We start from the raw sequence: 17,700 nt of genomic DNA on the forward strand, positions 1-17,700 counted from the left end.
AGAAGTGATAGTTACTAAACGTTAACTTAAAGTCATTCGGGTCGCTCCTCTTGTTGCTTCTCCGAATATGTCATTTGTGAACTAAGAGGATGTCCGTTGTCTTGTACTCCCCGCGTTGTTTTAGGTCGAGCCTGCGCAGTGCATTCGCTGCGAGGCATGCTGTATTGAGGTACGGCCTAGAAGCTCCACCCATTTCCTACTCAGCTTTTCAATTGGCTCCTGTTACTGTCCTGGTGAAATTGTTGCTTTTCATTTGTGAATCGGCTTAGTAGTCCCTCCTTGGTACCGCTTTGTCTGCATTTGTAACCTCCCATAACAACTGGACTTTTTACTTATGTTGTTACACGGTCTGCTTTATCTAAACTGTGAGCACTACTTTCTTTAATGATCTAACCCCTATTCCATCCATGACGTCACAGCACGCTGCACACTTTTATATTATTAAAAATGTATTTTTTATTGCATGGCACGCAACAGTGGAGGCCATACCTTTGGTTTATTTGCTGCGCCGTATGCGGCGCCATGTATTAATTCACTTTTTGGTTGTTGTATATAAGCGCCGCTCTTTCATGTTAATAGAGGCCATGCCCCTTTCTTTCAGACAAGCAGTGTCTAAAGAAAGATTTGCGGATGCAATTAAAGTGAAAGCGCTGTATGGGGTGCCTATACAAAAAAAAAATGTCAAATGCTTTGTATTGTTTGTCAAACAAATGCTTTTTTGTAAAAGCGCCCCATACCGTGCTTTCACTTTAATAGTGACCGCGGACCTTTATTTAGACACGGCTCGTCTAAAGAAAAGGGCGTGGACTCTATTAACGTGAAAGCACTGCATGGTGCGCTTGTAAACCAAAAGCATTTGCAATGCACTAGGTCTCGCATTTTTGAAACCTTGACCTATTGGTATTGCAGGTTTTTTAAACACATAAATAAAAGGCATTATCATTCACAATGCCAATAGCTCAAACTCTCACAATTGCAAGACCTATTGCATTGAAAATGCTTGTTTATAGATGGAGCAACATGATTGTCTATTAAACCAAACAGTAGAGGTTTGTTGTACAGTGCATGCTCTGAATTGATTTGCTTAGAGGTCCTCTCAAATGTGACGAAGAAGGAAAAGCAGGAACAGTGAAATAAACTAATTGCATAGGATCACACAGTTTGGTTAGGATAAGATTGATTCCAGGTTTCCAGATTTCACGTTGTGCAAATTAGCAACCAGATGGGTATCTCTTTCCCATTTTACTTCAAAGTTTAATATTTTATGTTTAATTCTTTGAGGGGCTAAATCAGTCTTTAAAAAAATGTACAAATAACATGCTAAATCAAGTGGACACTAGAAGCCTTTCTGACAATGGCGGCCCCCCCCCAATTAGGAAAGATGAGCATCGCACCCCTGATGCCAGTGCAGTGCAGCAAAAATGAAAAATAAAACTGTAATAAAATGAATTACCGTTTTATTTTTTTATTGCTCTCAGCCCAAGCAGTGTTTGGGGGCGGGGCTGCTGCTGACTGGCAGCAGGGGAGTGGTGCTCTTTCCACCAGTTCACACTGCAAGTCACATTGTCCGGCCGCCTTGCAACGGCCACCCTGATTTGCGCAGTGTAAACCTCTCAACATAGCTAGCTCAGACAGTTGGGTGGAGAGCTGGAGCGTCAAGGTAGCCCGCTCCAGCCATTCCTGGTGCTGCGGTCATGCTGCTCATCTGCAGCATGAGAGCAGCTTTGGGATTTGCAGATGGGGGTTGCCTGAGGCTCCATCAGGTGTGCCTTCGAGCTGATTGCAGAAGAAAGAAGATCCTCCGCACTGAAAGAAGAACCTCCGCAGTGAAACGTGGGTAAGTAAATGTTTTATGTCGAGCCTAGCGCAGTGCGCATGCACTGCTCTAGGAAAACGACCTCTTGGAATCGCTGACCTATGGTTTGCGGTTATGAGCAGCGGCACGCGCAGTGTGCCATCTGTTTTGTGTCCGATTTCACACGAGCGTGCGCGCACCACTCGCGTCCCGCTGCCGCTGCATTCCTCGCTTTCACGCTCGCATGCACCACTCGCGTCCTGCTGCAGCTGCATTCCTCGCTCTCACTTTTGCCGCCGCGCGTCTGCGCTTGTATTTTGAAAAGACTTTACAGAACAGATTTATGTAATGATTGCTGGATAATTTACATTTAAAAAAAAAACATTTTTGCAAACATTTTCGTGTCCGGCACGGGTGCTAAGAGCCTGTTAATTTATTGGCTCCAAATTTCGAACAGCACCGCAGGGGCATTATTACAGCAAACAGATAGGGGCATGGCCAGTGTAAACCTCTTTCGTTGACTCTACCAGAATGCTTGCTCGTGCGATTACTCTTGTCTAGGAAGGTGGGAGAACTTGCTCTCAACGTCATTCACTCCCAAGACTTTGAAGCAAATGAGGAAGTGCGGTGTCTCGGTGCGCTGTTGGTTGTGTCTGTTTCTCGTCTCGGCGTCCTGTGATTGACCCCGACGCTCGCGCTGTCCTCCCCTAGCCCGGCCTTGGTCTGAGGAGGTTTAGTTGGTCGTGATCTTCTGCTCCTGACGGATAGTCATAGAATCTAGCTCTCCTGTTCGCGTGATGCTTTGGAGAGATGAGTCCCGGCGACACTACGCCTCCTATACCCCGTGTGTTCTTCTAATTGCTGTGTTGATGCTGCTACAATCCGTAGGCTTTGGGGCACCCACCTGTCCCCCAGGACCCTCCGTTGTGCTCGGTAAGTGTGTTATTGTGTACTGTTTGTATTGTGCATATCGGTAGTTACAAATATAGTTTCATAATCATGAAACTGAGTCAGTTGGTAGTAATGTATTTGAGACTGAGTTACTTCTATACAAACTTTAACTTGCAGCTTTGTGGATAGCGGCGCAGCACAAGCAAAGCCCAGGAGGGTGGAAACATCCTCTTCCATGAATATCTCGGGAAGTCTAAAATAATAACGGGTTCCCAGTTTAGGGAGGGGTCTACAACTTCGATCACGAACCGTAATCAGCATCGCCTTTACACCCAAAGTTCATTAAGATGCAAGACAATCTTGTGCCAAGAGTGCTGAGAGAAGCGGGGATTGACGCCCTCTTCTTATACAGAATGCATTTTAGAGAGGGTGCCTACTTGCCCAAGATCACACAAATATGCACTTGAAGAATAAGTTGTTACCTGTTCAAGGTAACAAACGCATCTTCATAGGTAGAGTGGCCGTGCTTGCCCAAGAAGCTACATGCTCTAGAGGATTTGAGCCTAACATTTCAGAGCACTGGGTAGAGGATGCGTGACAAAGGTGTAGTCCTTCCTTAGGTAGCATCTAGAAGTGCTATAAATTAAGGCAGTGAAGAAATTTGTCTCACTTGTCCGGGACCTACCTTTTTACCGAAGCTGAACACTCAATAGGAAAGTGAATTTCAGGTCTTCAGACAGTAATTGTAAGAATAAGTCCAGTGGGATAAATCGATAGATATTCATTGGCCTTGGAGTGAATGGAGGCGCCTTCAATGGTTGGGGCCCCCTACGCCACAGGGGGCTGCATTACGCCTCTGAATATCTCCTTACCTATCCATTGTTGTCTCCTACACGTCCCTTGGGAATGTTAAGTTTAACAAAAGACTAGGGGTGGGCGGAATTTGCGCAGTCGCGTTACGCAAAGTTCAGCGAAACGGTAAAAAATCTGTGAGCTACGCAGAAATCCGCGAGCATGCGGAATTGCTTGTTCCTCCCGTTTGCGATGTGTTTTTCCTGTTTGGGGATGCTGTTTGCGTGCTCAGGGGGAAATATCTCGCGAACTTGCCCATGCAGTCGCCAGTTGGCGCGGCCATCTTGTTTCACTTGTCCCGCCCTTTCACGATGCGTGTTTCCTGTTCGCAAACAAGGATGTCCGATGGCGCGTCCGAATGACGTGTTTGCGATTGCACACTCTTGCGGGGTCTCGCACCCGGCTACCAAAATCTCGTGGCGCACGCGAACGGATAGGAAATCTCGTCGGCGAACGCAGTGATCTCGGTAAGTCATTACGCGTGCACGAACACGCATTATGAAAGCAAGAACAAGGAAAAAATTCCGTAAATACCGCGAGCAGGTGGAATTTACCGCCCAGGCCTGCAAAAGACCACAGATTGATCGTGGAAAATTGTGCATGTCCAAGACTTATGCCTAGTCGAAATACGACACTATGGGACGGGATTGTATTAATTTCAAATGCTTTCTTTACCAAGTTGGTACAGTTTCCCCTTTTTTAAATTTTTTTAAATTTTTTTACTACACAATGAACATACAAACTGCTAAAGTGATGGCAACATTTTGCAGCGACTATAGCCACGCTCCGCAAACACTACACTTTGTAACTCAGGGTTTCATCATGGTTATTTATTTATTTGAAAAGTTATGAGCTGAGTGCCTTCATGGCTATGTAAAGAACACAAATAACTCTGCATGACCTTGACTTTCGTGTTACCGGTCAATAGGGCCCCTTGTTTCTTATTTACTTTTAAAACGAGCATTGGCAAAACCAATTGTTTTGCCTTAACATGCCACGCGATTACATACAACAAGCATTGGCATAGCCAATAGGTCGCGCCTTTGGGACCTTATAAGTGTTTAGTTATCCAGTACAGTATCCTTGGTGCAGCAACATCAACTGTTGCATGGCTAAACACTTATAAGGTCCCAAAGGCGAGACTATTGGCTATGCCAATGCTTGTTTTATTATCCCTCTGAACCCCTCACCCTGGTTTGTCTGTCGCCCCCCCACACTGCCAGTGTTGAGGGTCATGGCCTGGCACTGCTTTCTGATTAAAATAACAAAGTGAGGCAGGGAACTCAGCTGCCATGGCTTGTTTTGCATAAATATGGAGTTACCACATAATCCATCATCTATGCATTAACTGAGATTTTTACCCAAAATTTGTTTTTAGTTCGCACGATCAAAAGTTAGTAGAATCGCTGCGACCCATTATGTACACAATGTAAGGCCCTGTGCAAAGGTTGACTGGTCCTCTTTCAGTTTCTTTTTACTGGGCTACTACTGAGGTGAAACCTTTACCCAGACAGTATTAAATGACAACATTCGGACCAAATAGTATCACAAGATGTCTCTCATTTGGTTGTATAATTTCCATTTCTTGTTGCTTAATTTATTCAACTCTGCCTTCTAATTTGGTCCTTCCCTGCTGCACAATAGCAGTGGCCCTTACTATAGGAGTAGCTCATCACCTCGGTAAGGGAATTTACACATTTGTCAAAACAAAAGGTCCACAGATCCAACGCCATTACAGGTCTTCACACTAACAGAAGGGAAGTGCAGACCCCCGCTGCAGATGTGACGGAGCTCGCGTCGTGCAAGCTTTTTGCATTTTTAAATACCCCTCCACCCCCCCTTCCCGAGTAGAGGCAGAATTTAAATGGGTTGTACGTCTGTCTAGTATATCCCCCTCTGTATGAAGACCATGGCGGGTAGCACCTTTGCTGCGGTGTTGATTAGAGCTTGGACAGTGAGGTAAGAATTTGGCCGGCCAGCAAAAGCCACCTGAAGATTGGGCTCATTTAGGGCTCCTGGGTCCACGAGGACCTCGAGCCGGGCCAAAGCTTGGCATCTGGCCCGAGCCTTCAGGGGCTGGCCGACCACTATCTGGTTCAAGTTGTGAGTTCTGATGTATTGGCAGGAGTGTATAATGAACTTTATTAATTGAAGACTTAACCTGCTTGTGGGGTGTTTTGATGGAAAATAAATGACGGCATACTTGTAGTTGTGTTAGTGTGCTTTTGAACTTTTAGTTAAAATACGACAGGAAAAGCAGAATTGAAGGCTAAGGCTAGCCTATATTGGACATATTGGCATATTCCTGGCAGACCGGGAAGGATGGCAAAGCCTTCCCCTGCTAGTCGGTAAAGTGTCGCAGAGATATCAAATTATGTCATGCCAAGAGGTGGATAAACCCGTCCTGTTTTTTTTTCCTCCTCTTAGTTATGGCACTTGAACTTCTGCCATTGTAACCGGGTAAGCCAACCTACAAATTCCAAAACACAAAGGAAAGCCAGGCGTGGATGTTTAGAGTTGCCCCTTAAATGAGGCACTTTAAGGTATTGGGTGCCAAGAAGTGCCCCCTTTATTCTCCACAGGCCCTCCTTTCAAATCACGTCATCGCCAATGTCTTGTATGCTGCTGCAGTTTCCTAGGTTTGAAAGCAAATCGAAGTCTGTGGTTTGGATAATGTGAGCATTTGTTCTTGGCACAGACTTGAAGGTTTTGTCCAGCGTGACTTTAACATTGCGGCCCATTACATACAATTAGGTAGTTTTATTTCAGCATTAGGTGCAATAAAAGCATCACAAAACAATACACTGGTCTATTTCTGTAATTTAAAACTACACTACAGTTCTCCAGATAAACGACTAAGGCTACACTGCTGCCATACTTGCTCTCATCTTGTTCATTACAATAACACAACTTAGTCGTCTTCGTTTCAGGAATGCTTGGAAATGTAACTTTAAACTGGATTGCATGATGTACCTCTATTTTTTGTTATCAATAATTATGCTATGTATATTTATAAAGCGCTCTATCTCCCGCGAGTGAATCCTGCTGTTGAGCAGGTGTGTGTGCGCACACCTAGCTTTGCTGGTGGCAGGTTGCTTAATTGAAAAGCCAGGTCGTCAGCGTCTTGGGGAATTCAAGAAGAGAGGAGGAGGCTTGGATGTAGAGTGGGAGGTCGTTCCACGCATTAGGTGTTATTTAAGAGAATGCTCGTTCTCCGTATCTGTTTCTGTGTATGGGATCAGTGCGGGTAGGAGTCCTGCAGAGCAGAGTTGTCCGGGTGGCTGGTGGAAGGGCACGCCACTTTTCAGGTAGGTAGGGCCTGAGTTGTGTAGTCCTTTGAAAATGTGTGTGTAAGGAGTTTGAATTGAGCACGTTTGTGTACTGGCAGCCGGTCTGGTTTCCTGAGGTGTGGTGTGAGTTTTGTGTGGAAGGTTGAGGATGAATCTGTCTGCCTAGTTCTGAATGGTTTGTAGTATTCTAGTGAGTTGCTTAGTGATCTAGATGTAAAGGATGTTCCCATAGTTCAACTTGCTGGTGACTTAGGTGTGTATGACAGCTTTTCTAGAGTTGCTTGGGTGCCATTTAAATATCTTCCTCAGCATATTTAGGATCCAGTGACAGCCTTGACTTGTGCGATAGTGCCCAGTTTGCTGTCAATGATTATTCTGAGGTTGTTGGTGTGGGTTCTGGGTATTTGTCTCTGTTCGGCCGTCCACCAGTTTGAGTTCCATGGTAAGGTATTCTTGCTGTAGATCACTCTTTCTGCTCTGTTCCTGTTGAGCTTGAGACCATTCTTTTTTTATCTAGCTAGTGACTTTTGTCATGCTGGCAGTTAACTTACTTCTTGTGTTGGGGTCTGGTCATAGAGGGAGAGTATGAGTTTCATGTCATCTGTATAGGAGAGGATGTTGTGAGCGTAGATGACGTTGGCCAGAGAGATCATGTATGCATTGAAGAGGGTAGGGCTGAGCGGCGAACCTTGAAGCCCTCCTCAGATGTGTTTGCTGGCTTCTAAGGACTAAGGTGCCAGGCTGACTACTCGTGTTCTAACCTTTAGGAAGACGCATACCAAGTGAAGAGCCGGTGTTGGATGCCAGTTTCTTGCAGGTGCCTGAAGACAATGGGATGTGAGACTGTGTCAAATGCGGCCGATAGGTCTAGGAGAATGAGGGCTGCCGTGTCTCCTTTGTCAAGGATCATGTGGATGTAGTCTGTGGTTGTGATGAGTGCTAATTCAGTACTGTGGTTGGCCGTGAATCCACACTGAGTGGCGCTGGAGTTGGTGGTTGCTGAGGCAGTCTGTTGACTAGTTTCTCTGAGACCTTTGCAGGGTCAGGTATGAGGGAGATGAGTCTGTAGTTGGAAAGTGAGGCTGGGTCGGTGGATGGTTTCTGAGTAGTGGCATGACAGTGGCTTATTTTCAGGTGTCCGGAATGTGACTAAGCCAATGGAAGCATTGAGGATGGGTGAGTGCTTCACTGATCGGTAGGGATCCTTTGATTTAGGTAGGGGTGGGCGGAATTTGCGAAATTAACTTTCGCAAATTATCGCGAAAATGCAGAAAATCTCCGCAAACACGCCGGAAATATCGCGAAGACGCGGAAGTTTTTTTGCCGCCTGTTCGCGGTATTTTTTGCGTGATCGCGGGTCGCCAACTTACCCATGCGGTTGCTCACGGGCACGGCCATCTTGTTTTCACTTGTCCCGCCCTCTCGCGATGCTTACTTCCTGTTCCGGGTCGCGCAATGCATGTTCGCGCCTGTTCGCGGTCGATATTTCCTGTTCGCGACCGCTTTTACTTGATCGCGTTGCTTTTTGCTTGCTCGGGGAGAAAATATCGCGCAAACTTGCGCACGTGGTCGCAATGGGTGCGGCCATCTTGTTTTTCACTCCATTGCATGGTTCTGGGGCCTGATTTTCAATCCTCCCTAAATCTTTTCAATCCTTTGTTTATAGCCACTTTTTTTGGATCTTTATTACTTATTATTTCTCTAACTATTTTCCTGCTTCTATATTTTTGGTTTTTGTCTACTTTTTTTTGTTTTTTAGCTACTTTTTCACTCTTTCTATTGCCTATTTATTTCCTTTACTTACTTTTTTAATTTTATTACCTTTTCTTTCCCACCCCGTCTCTCATCCCCAGAACCATGTCAAAGGGTAGGGCTCGCTGCAGCCAGAGCCGCGACCGCCTTCCATGTGGAAGGCGGCGCCCACAAGGGGTGCAGGCACGGGCCTTATTTGGGGAGGTGGAGTTGGCTGCACTCATTTTCTTTGTGCAGCGCCACCTCCCCTCAACCCTGGCAGCAGGTGGCAGGCCTGGGTCCGGGTACGGCCTCCGGGAGCATCGGCAGCGGTGGGGGAAGGTGCGCCGGGCAGTGTCGCGCATCTCTGGGGTCCGGCGCACCCAGGCACAGCTGACGCACCGGTGGTCCGACATCCTGGACCGTGAGCAGGACCTGCTGGACCTGCTAGGAGTGGAGGTCCCGGGGCTTGGTGAGTACCTATTTAATTATTACAACTTTGTGTCTGTTCTTCTGCTCTATGTTATATATTGCGAATATCTTTTTTTCCTTCCAACCAGCTAGAATGTTGCTGCTTACAGTTACAATACATTCCAGGTTAATAACGTTTAAAAGTCTTCTGTGATTATGACACAGGTGCTCTTCTGCGCTACTACTAATCTTACTTGTTTGCAGCTTTGCGTTTGCTTAGCGTGATTCTTTACGAGTTTATTTTAGAGAAATTAAGTTACGTAATGCTACAGTGACTCACGTCCACTCCTTACTTTGTCCTGTCACTAATAGATAGGGGCGGATTGATACTTAGGATTAGGTACTTTGTAAGGACCTTCTAATTGGTTAGTGGTATGCGTGATGCCCCCCCTCACTCAGTTACATGACGTGCTGCTAGTACGGCAGTCTTTAGAACCTTTTCTAGTTTGCTCAATGAGTGGAGGTAGGCTTAGCAGTTACTTAGCAGTAGCAGATCAGCATCAATCAAACCAAAATTTGGTGTATACAAAAAATGTAGTCATGTTCATGTGTCCTCCATGATTGGACCATACACATTGTTGAGGAATACAGTGGAAATGCATACTTAATGTACAATTGGCATGCCTGGAATAGGTGGGCTAGGTTGGGTGGTACGTTGTACTACTACTTAGGCTTAGTTGTAACTTAGTTTTCTGGAATCAGAATGGAAGACTGGATTACTGTTGATAAATAGTAACTTAAGTAGTCGAACTGCGAATCCCCCGATATTGCATGTTGACCAGATGAGATCGGTCAATGTAGTTATTGCAATTGTTGTTTACATAAGTGTTTTTTGACCGTTGTTGAAAAATATTGTATTTGTTTGACACCATCCATCAATGTTTGTCTCTTTCTTATATCTTTCCTGTCCATCAGCACCCAGGGGCAGACCGACAGGGACTGGGCAGTCGGCGGGACAGGAACACCACCAGGAGGACACCGCTGAGGGCTCCTCTGCTGGCCCCAGTAAGTCTTCTTGTTTTTAATAATATTTCTTATTCCATAACTTTTACTGCCCCATTTCTCCTGAACTATAGTGTGTTTCCAAATGCTATTTTTTTACCACCAATTATCCTTCGATCTGTACGGTTTCAAAAATCTTATCCCTGCCTCCGCTATGATGACTGAGTACTACTACATACTATCAGTCTGTCTGTACTGTAGTAGCTAGTTGCCCAGTTGGCCAGTGCCACTCTTTGTGAAAGGTTGTAATATAAAACTCATATTCACCAGTAGCTCGTACAATCCGTTGGGTCATTGTCTTGTACTACTTTTACTCTTATTGATGTTGAGGCTTTGAAAATGCACAGCAACAGCCCTACCAGATTTCTTAATATTTTGATATGATACCCTATAGGACATACCACTGTTGTAGGGATCTTGCACATACATTTGCACCAGAAAATAGGATGTTGGTGATGGTAGGTTGGACCTTCCTTGCACACCTCAATCAAATTCCGCACCCACCACAATTCCACTGCTTGACTATAGTACTGTCTTGTCATACCTATTAGGTCTCGGAACCCTCCCCCCAAGATACCCAACAAGTAGACAACCCAGAACATAACACACCCAACCTTTGTCGTGGAAGCAATTCACATGCACACCCTTACTTTAATTTGCTCACTCGTGTAACTTAGTCCACTCCACACCAAATACCACGAAGTCTATGTAAGTTTAAAATGTTTATTTCAATTTGAGAAGGTCTGTACACTGTTTTCTTAGCAGCACCAACCGGCAAATCAATAACATTAAAACAATATACATTGTTACACTTATACAGTTGGGAATTAAATCATGATAACTGAACAGTGGTGGAAGGCAGCACCACCATCCCATAGCAATTTAGTTTATATACATTTATAAATGAAGATGTGAGTGAAGGGACCCCTCACCTCAGAAGAACCTAGTACTGGTAGTTGGTGCATCGTTCAGAAGCTCTGGTTCGTAGAAGGGAATCTTGCGTCTGTAATGCGAAAAAAGAAATGGTGTGCGTTAGTATATTGCAACTTGCAAGCATTTCTCAGCCGTGCCAAAAAGTGTAGCATCTATGGATAAGCAATATGGACTAACAGTAACAGTAGTACACCAGTTCTTCCTAAAAAAGTGGCTTGTTAATGTTTGTTGACCGCTTGTACGCAGCGCGTAGACTAGACAGTAGCAGTGTGAGGCAGGTCATGTGGGCTCAAAGGTGTCTTAGGAAGCTGCAAGGTAAAGGTAACGTCACATGTGCATGGCTTGGGCTAATCAAGCAAAGGCTACAATGATCATATAACTATTAGTGTCTACTCTACTACTACCTGATTTGTACTAGTGATGTATGTTAGTATTAACTCATTTTTCAACCTTGCTACTGATCAATAGGGGGGAGGTGTATATGACGCCTAATAAATGTGTAATGTTTTCTAGGCGCACTAACGACCACCATTGCTGGGGCCAGCGAAGGCGAGGGCGAGGATGCGGCAGTTGCAGATAGCAACGGAGCGGTAGGGGGAGTGGCAGCACCAGTGGCAGGCGGTGGTAAGTTAGATTCATAATCTTTAACTATTGTTGAACTTGACAGCACACTCACTGCAAGGGTGTACTGTATGTATATGTATACTGTACAGTTGTGACTTAGGCCCCCATTAGGATGGTGGGCGTATTGCCCCCGCCGGGCCGGCTGGAATTCACTGCCGTCACCGCAGGGGCAAACCTCCCGCCATCCCTGTAGAAAATATTCAGACATGTCCAGGCGGAAAAGGGTTCAATATGGCGGTGGTGTCTCTCTCACCACACCGCCAGCCATATAATCTGCATTTTGGAATGCCTTTGCGTGGCGGCATTGCCCTCCGCCACGGAAAGGCATGCACACATTGCAGAGTATGCTATGGTACCCCCCCGACTTTCAAAGCAAAACGTGACAGGCTCCGTGTGGGGCCCGTCATGTTGTGCTTGGAAAAGCAGCACAACATTTTAGCATTGATTTCAGCAAAGCCAACCAGAATTTAAATTAAAAAAACTAGGGTACGCCCGCCACTGTGCTGGGCGCATCATCCTAATTAATTGTCCCCACGGGACCCCCACCCTTTTTAGCAGTCGGATGGCGGGCGGACAAAGTCCGCCCGCTATCCGATGTCGTAAGTAAGTATGAGTTCTTGGGGACGTTTGAAGAGTGAACTAGAAGACTAGAATTCCCTTTAATTGGTATAGGACTAGGAGCCGGAGTATTGAGTAACCAATGGCCTCATCTATCTGATTTCAACTCCGCTTTGAAAGTTTTATGGAGAAGAGCACCTGGTGCACTGTTCAACTAAAAAGTGTAAGACAGGTGGAAGGAAGAAGGACGGGCGACATTTAAAATGTTATGTACTACTGTGCTTTATTTTATAGTGCTACTCTACCATGCCACTATGTGTATAAATAATTACCTTGTCCTACTGTTTTATTAAGACTATATTTTACAATTGTCTTGTTTTTTTCTTTTTGATACACAGCAACTCCGAAACTCAACCAGAAGGAGTTGGCCGCCAAGGCACGGCGCCGGAAGCTGGAGGCAATCCAGCATGAATACCGGCGGCTGGTGGTCCTAGCAGAGGAGGAGGAGGAGACTGCAGCAGCTATTGAAGCCTCCTCCAGTGCCCCGGGCCCCAGCCACCGCCCTCCAGCGGTACGGTGCCACCGCCTGGCGGCTGCCCGCCGCCACCGTGTCATCTCCGGTGCCCCCCCCCCCTGTGGCTGCAACTGCCGCGGCCTAAGACGCCGCGTCGCCCATTTAGAGGACGAGATGCGCCTGATGCGTGCCCTCCTCCAGTCCCGCCCCACCAGTTAGTCCCTGTCAATGCCCCTTTTTTAATTCCTGTTCTTTACTAGTTTGGCGTTTGACTTTTTTCTACTGTGGACAGTGGTTGGGGTTAGGGAGGTGGGTGGGTCAGCTTTTGTGGGTTTAGTTTATTTGTTAGGGTAAATTAAATATATTTTTCTATGGTACATGCAATGTTGTTAATGTTTTGTAGGTGGGGTAACTGTTTTACATCACACTGTTTCCTTGCTGGTGCATGGCCGCCCATAGCCTGTGTTTGATTTCAATAATTTGCTGACTGTATAAGACACAAACAGATAGATGCGACACACCTCACTCATTGACTGGTCCTTCTAGTACTTTCAGTCTGTCCTCTAGTCTATGCATTCTGTGGAGTGGTGTTTGAAAATGAAATCATTGACAACATGTCCATTATTAATTCTGCCTCCCCCAAACTTCTCTCTTACCGGTGCTTGATGTTTATGTCCAACTGTGGCACAGCACTGGCTGCATGGTGAAGATGGTTTCCTTTTTCATACATGCCATGATTGGGGTGGTGGTGGTGGTAGTATAGTAGTAGTAGTATACACTGGCAGGGTGGCAGCATTTCCAAAAAAAGAAAAGGAGACAGTCAATCGCCTTTGAGAGACTGTTAGAGGAGTAGTTGAATGAAGTACATCACAGAATTTACCGAGCAACAATTATATGCTCAAATATTTGACAAAAAAACTGAATGGTGGTTATTATGAGGATAACCTACTAGACAGAGTTACAAACTATAGTTTTGTCGACTCGAGTCACTTGACTATGCCTACAGTCTAACAGTTAGTGCTGTATATGAGGAATGACAACAAACAAATCCAATCAATGCCGGCAATTCATGCTGAGGTATATGTTCCTTTGTTAAATAAAATAACCTCTGAAATATCCTACTCTTGGGTGGGCAAGCAGAAGAAGATCATCGCTCTGCATTGAAATTGAAGTAGTGTTGCTTTCACCACATCCGCCCCAGCAAGTGTGTGATTAAGTATTGGTGTACATTTAATTTAGTTACACCTCGACAATAAGTCACACAGCCCGGGGGAAGAGGGTTAGGGTTTGTTGAATGGATGGGAAGGGGGATTTTGGGAAAGGTTTGACATAGACAAACAGTATGCATACATAGACAAACAAACGACAATCATTGAAGACTACCATACCATATCCATTCCATATGTTAAGGGAGAAAAAGGCAATGCATGCATGATGATGAGAGACCCGGATTACATACACTTCTATTTCTTGTTCTGTTCCGGCCTTAATACTTTAACAGATAGCAAATAGAAATTTTATATATTGGTAGTGAAGAATCGTAAACACAGAGCAAACGTAATGATGATTGATAATAACAACTCCAAGAACACACTGTTGTAAAGATTGTATACAAGATATTAATCAAATTATTTAAAAGAAGTTAAGTGGATACTGTTACTGTCTTATCCTGGTCAAAAATGTGGACTGGTTTTTTGCATCTCGGCATTCCTCTTGCTCCTCTCGTCCATCAATCTTGGGTGTGTCGCCTCGCCACTCGCCACTGCCCGGCTGGAAAAAAAAGGTGATTGATTGGTAAGGTAATTAATATGCATTGTAATGTTTTACAAAGTTTTGGCCAAGGCCCGGCCTGTAATTTTAGATTGAAAACCAAAGGGGATATTGAGAAAGAAAGTGAAAACAAATGCACAAGTGATGGTGTAGTGCAACAAGAACACTTTCCGAGGTGGCATGTATGCATATGCATCATCTCTACTCTAGTCTGTTTCCAGCATTGACCTTCAACAGTAACAGGAGAGATCAGGCCCACTGTGCTTACCATTAGCACATCCTACGTTAACACTTTAGAGTCCTTTTTTTTTCTCTCAAAGAGTTGGACAAACGCAAAGCACATTATCCATTCCAAACATAGCATTTTACAGTTAAAGTTAGTAAAATCAATGCACTGCAGTCATCCCACCGCTACACTCTATTCAACTTCTACACAGACATTTGGGTCTGCTGTGGTTGTTGTTGACGTGTTTACCTTTAGGCTTTTCCGTTTTATGCCACTCCTGAAACATCCTCCTCCTGACTTCATCATCATCTCTGATACTTTTACTGATTGAAGATCGGCCTGCAGTATAAGTATAATTTTTATGACACAACCAGAGTAGAAATATAAATATTACTGACTTGAGTCATTCTTTATTGTGTACAGAAAGATAGATTACTACTAGTACACTTTGACATCACTTTGTGCACAAACAACGCAAACACAAAGACCAATAGCTCAGAGTCGGGTGTCCAATGCATGCCATTAATTGTCATCATTCATTACCTGTTCCTTCTCATCTTAAGTTAACGGGCCGTCTCTTTCGCCATCATCATGATGGACGGTGCTGTTAAGTCACAGTCATTTGCATTGCGCAGATTGAGTGAGTCCCCTTCCTGTATTGAATTAAAAGCAATGTATCACCAAGATGCAGGAGAAGTACACATTTCTTGTTTGCAAGAAGGGGAAAATTAGTGTGTTCTGTAGAAAGTTGATTAGTGGCAGTGCACAATTACATCAATTCATGCGCAACACACACAACAAAATCTACATCATTCAGTCTGCCATTCTGCGGCCAATGCATGGCATCAATCATTACCTGTTTCATCTCATCTCGTTAACGCTGCAGGCCGTCTCTTTCGCCATCATCATGATGGACGGTGCTGTTAAGTCACAGTCATTTGCATTGCGCAGATTGAGTGAGTCTCCTTCCTGTATTGAATTAAAAGCAATGTATCACCAAGATGCAGGAGAAGTACACATTTCTTGTTTGCAAGAAGGGGAAAATTAGTGTGTTCTGTAGAAAGTTGATTAGTGGCAGTGCACAATTACATCAATTCATGCGCAACACACACAACAAAATCTACATCATTCAGTCTGCTATTCTGCGGCCAATGCATGGCATCAATCATTACCTGTTGCATCTTATTTTCAGTTAATGGCCAGTCTCTCTCGGCTCTGAAGGAGGATAGCTATAGAAGTCATCAGATTCATGGTCCACTTGTTTTGGAAGGACGAGGAAAGTTTGAATTTGTTGTTACCATCATCCAATCATCATTCATGAGGGAAATGGAATTGACCAGGAGATGCAGTATGATCGAGCGGAGGAGCTGGATTCTGAGGACTGTAGTGTCAAATGGCAGACACCTGAAACTTGTATCTTAAATTAGAAGAGTAGAAGACGGTGATAATGCATTTGTTGCGATTCACAAGTTCATAACCGGAACGACAGACACAAACAAAGGGGGAAAAAAGGGAGGAAGACAGTAACTGCGAGCCTAATTGTCAGGGAAGTATAGCTCGTCCTCAAACTCTGGGGGATTTTCCAGTAGTAGGTAATCATCTGACACAATACTTCCGTCACCTAAGCCGCTGTCCTCATCTTCCTCTGTTGATTCACGCATTGTGTAATTCGGTGGTATGAAGTGCTGATTCATTTTGATCATTGTTAACCTCTCCACGTTTTTTGGAGATAGACTGGTCCTTCTCAAGGTTACAATGGAACCAGCAGCACTGAAAACACGTTCGGAAGAGACACTTGCGACAGGGTAAGCCAGATAGCTTATCGCCAGTCTGCTGAGCTGTGGCCAATCAGACCTTTTCCTATACCAATACTGCACTGGGTTTTGATCAACGTACACCTCTGTTGGATCGTCCAGATAGGCCTGGACCATCCGCTCAATGTTCAGGGTTGCTGCTGGTAAGCTTTTGTGCTGTTTTTTCTGTGCATCAGCACTGTGCTTAAGGCCCATCTTTACATACCAATCTGATAATGATTGTACTCGGCCGAATGATCCAGTTATTGTTTTTGTAGTCGATGGTGAGTGTTGCGATTGTGAGCCAACCGCACTGCCCTCAGCTGACGAAGTTGCACTTGATTCTGCATGGCTTGCTTCAGTATCAGTACTTGTTGTGGGTTGATGTGGCGGGCTTTTAATTAGCAGCCCTTCGTTTTCAAACTTGATGGCTGCTTCAGCTATACAAATTTTGTAGCGGGCAACATCATTGTCGGAAAAAGAAAGGAATAGTCCTAATTTTGCACGTGGATCCAGAATTGTGGCACAAATATAATCTTCTTGTGACAAAATTTTATTTTGTATCCTTATATTTTCTGATAAGCGCCTGGATAAGCTCTCCACCAAGTCATGGGCTTGCCTTCTGTCCTTTACACCTTTGTAGGATTCAGACACATTATTCAGCTCATGCTCTAGCATTTGCAACAATGGGATAGCTTGGCCCATTGTACAGTCCTCCTTGCTGACTTCACGTGTGAAGACCTCAAAAGGAGACAGCATCTCAGTCAGGCATTGAATTAGGGTCCATTGCTCCCTCTGAAGGGTCATGCCTTTAACACTAGCATCACTGCTTCTGTACCAGACATATTCATTGAGTGACCTGTGCTGTTCGTACAGACGATCAAGCATGTAATACGTTGAGTACCAACGTGTTGCCACCTCCTGGATGAGGGCCTTGACTGGCATCCTAAGTTCACGTTGGATGATCCTCAGCTGCTTCCGAGCTTTAAAAGAATGGCTGAAATGAGTGCATATTCTTCGGCAGATGGTCAGTAAATTGCTTACTATGGGTTCTTTTTTCAGAAAGTCTTGCACTATAATGATTATGCAGTGTGCCAAACACGGAACCCTGAAATAGGAACCAAGTTCCATGGCCTTCAGTACATTACTGCCATTGTCTGTGGCAACAAAGCCAATACCAAGCCCTCTGGGCCGCAGCCATTCCAAAACCTTGGTGCGAAACTCTTCTAAAATGTTTTCAGCCGTATGAG

The 17,700-nt window shown here is 44.8% G+C and overlaps 1 protein-coding gene across 2 annotated transcripts in view; it reads left to right on the forward strand.

Moving 5' to 3' along the window:
• LRRC8D (leucine rich repeat containing 8 VRAC subunit D) overlaps nt 1-17,700 on the forward strand; it is a 241,895-nt gene that overhangs the window by 43,493 nt on the left and 180,702 nt on the right. The gene's annotated exons all lie outside the window — the stretch shown is intronic.

This window comes from Triturus cristatus, chromosome 4_2 (assembly GCF_964204655.1).
Source record: "Triturus cristatus chromosome 4_2, aTriCri1.1, whole genome shotgun sequence".
Lineage (NCBI taxonomy): Eukaryota > Metazoa > Chordata > Amphibia > Caudata > Salamandridae > Triturus > Triturus cristatus.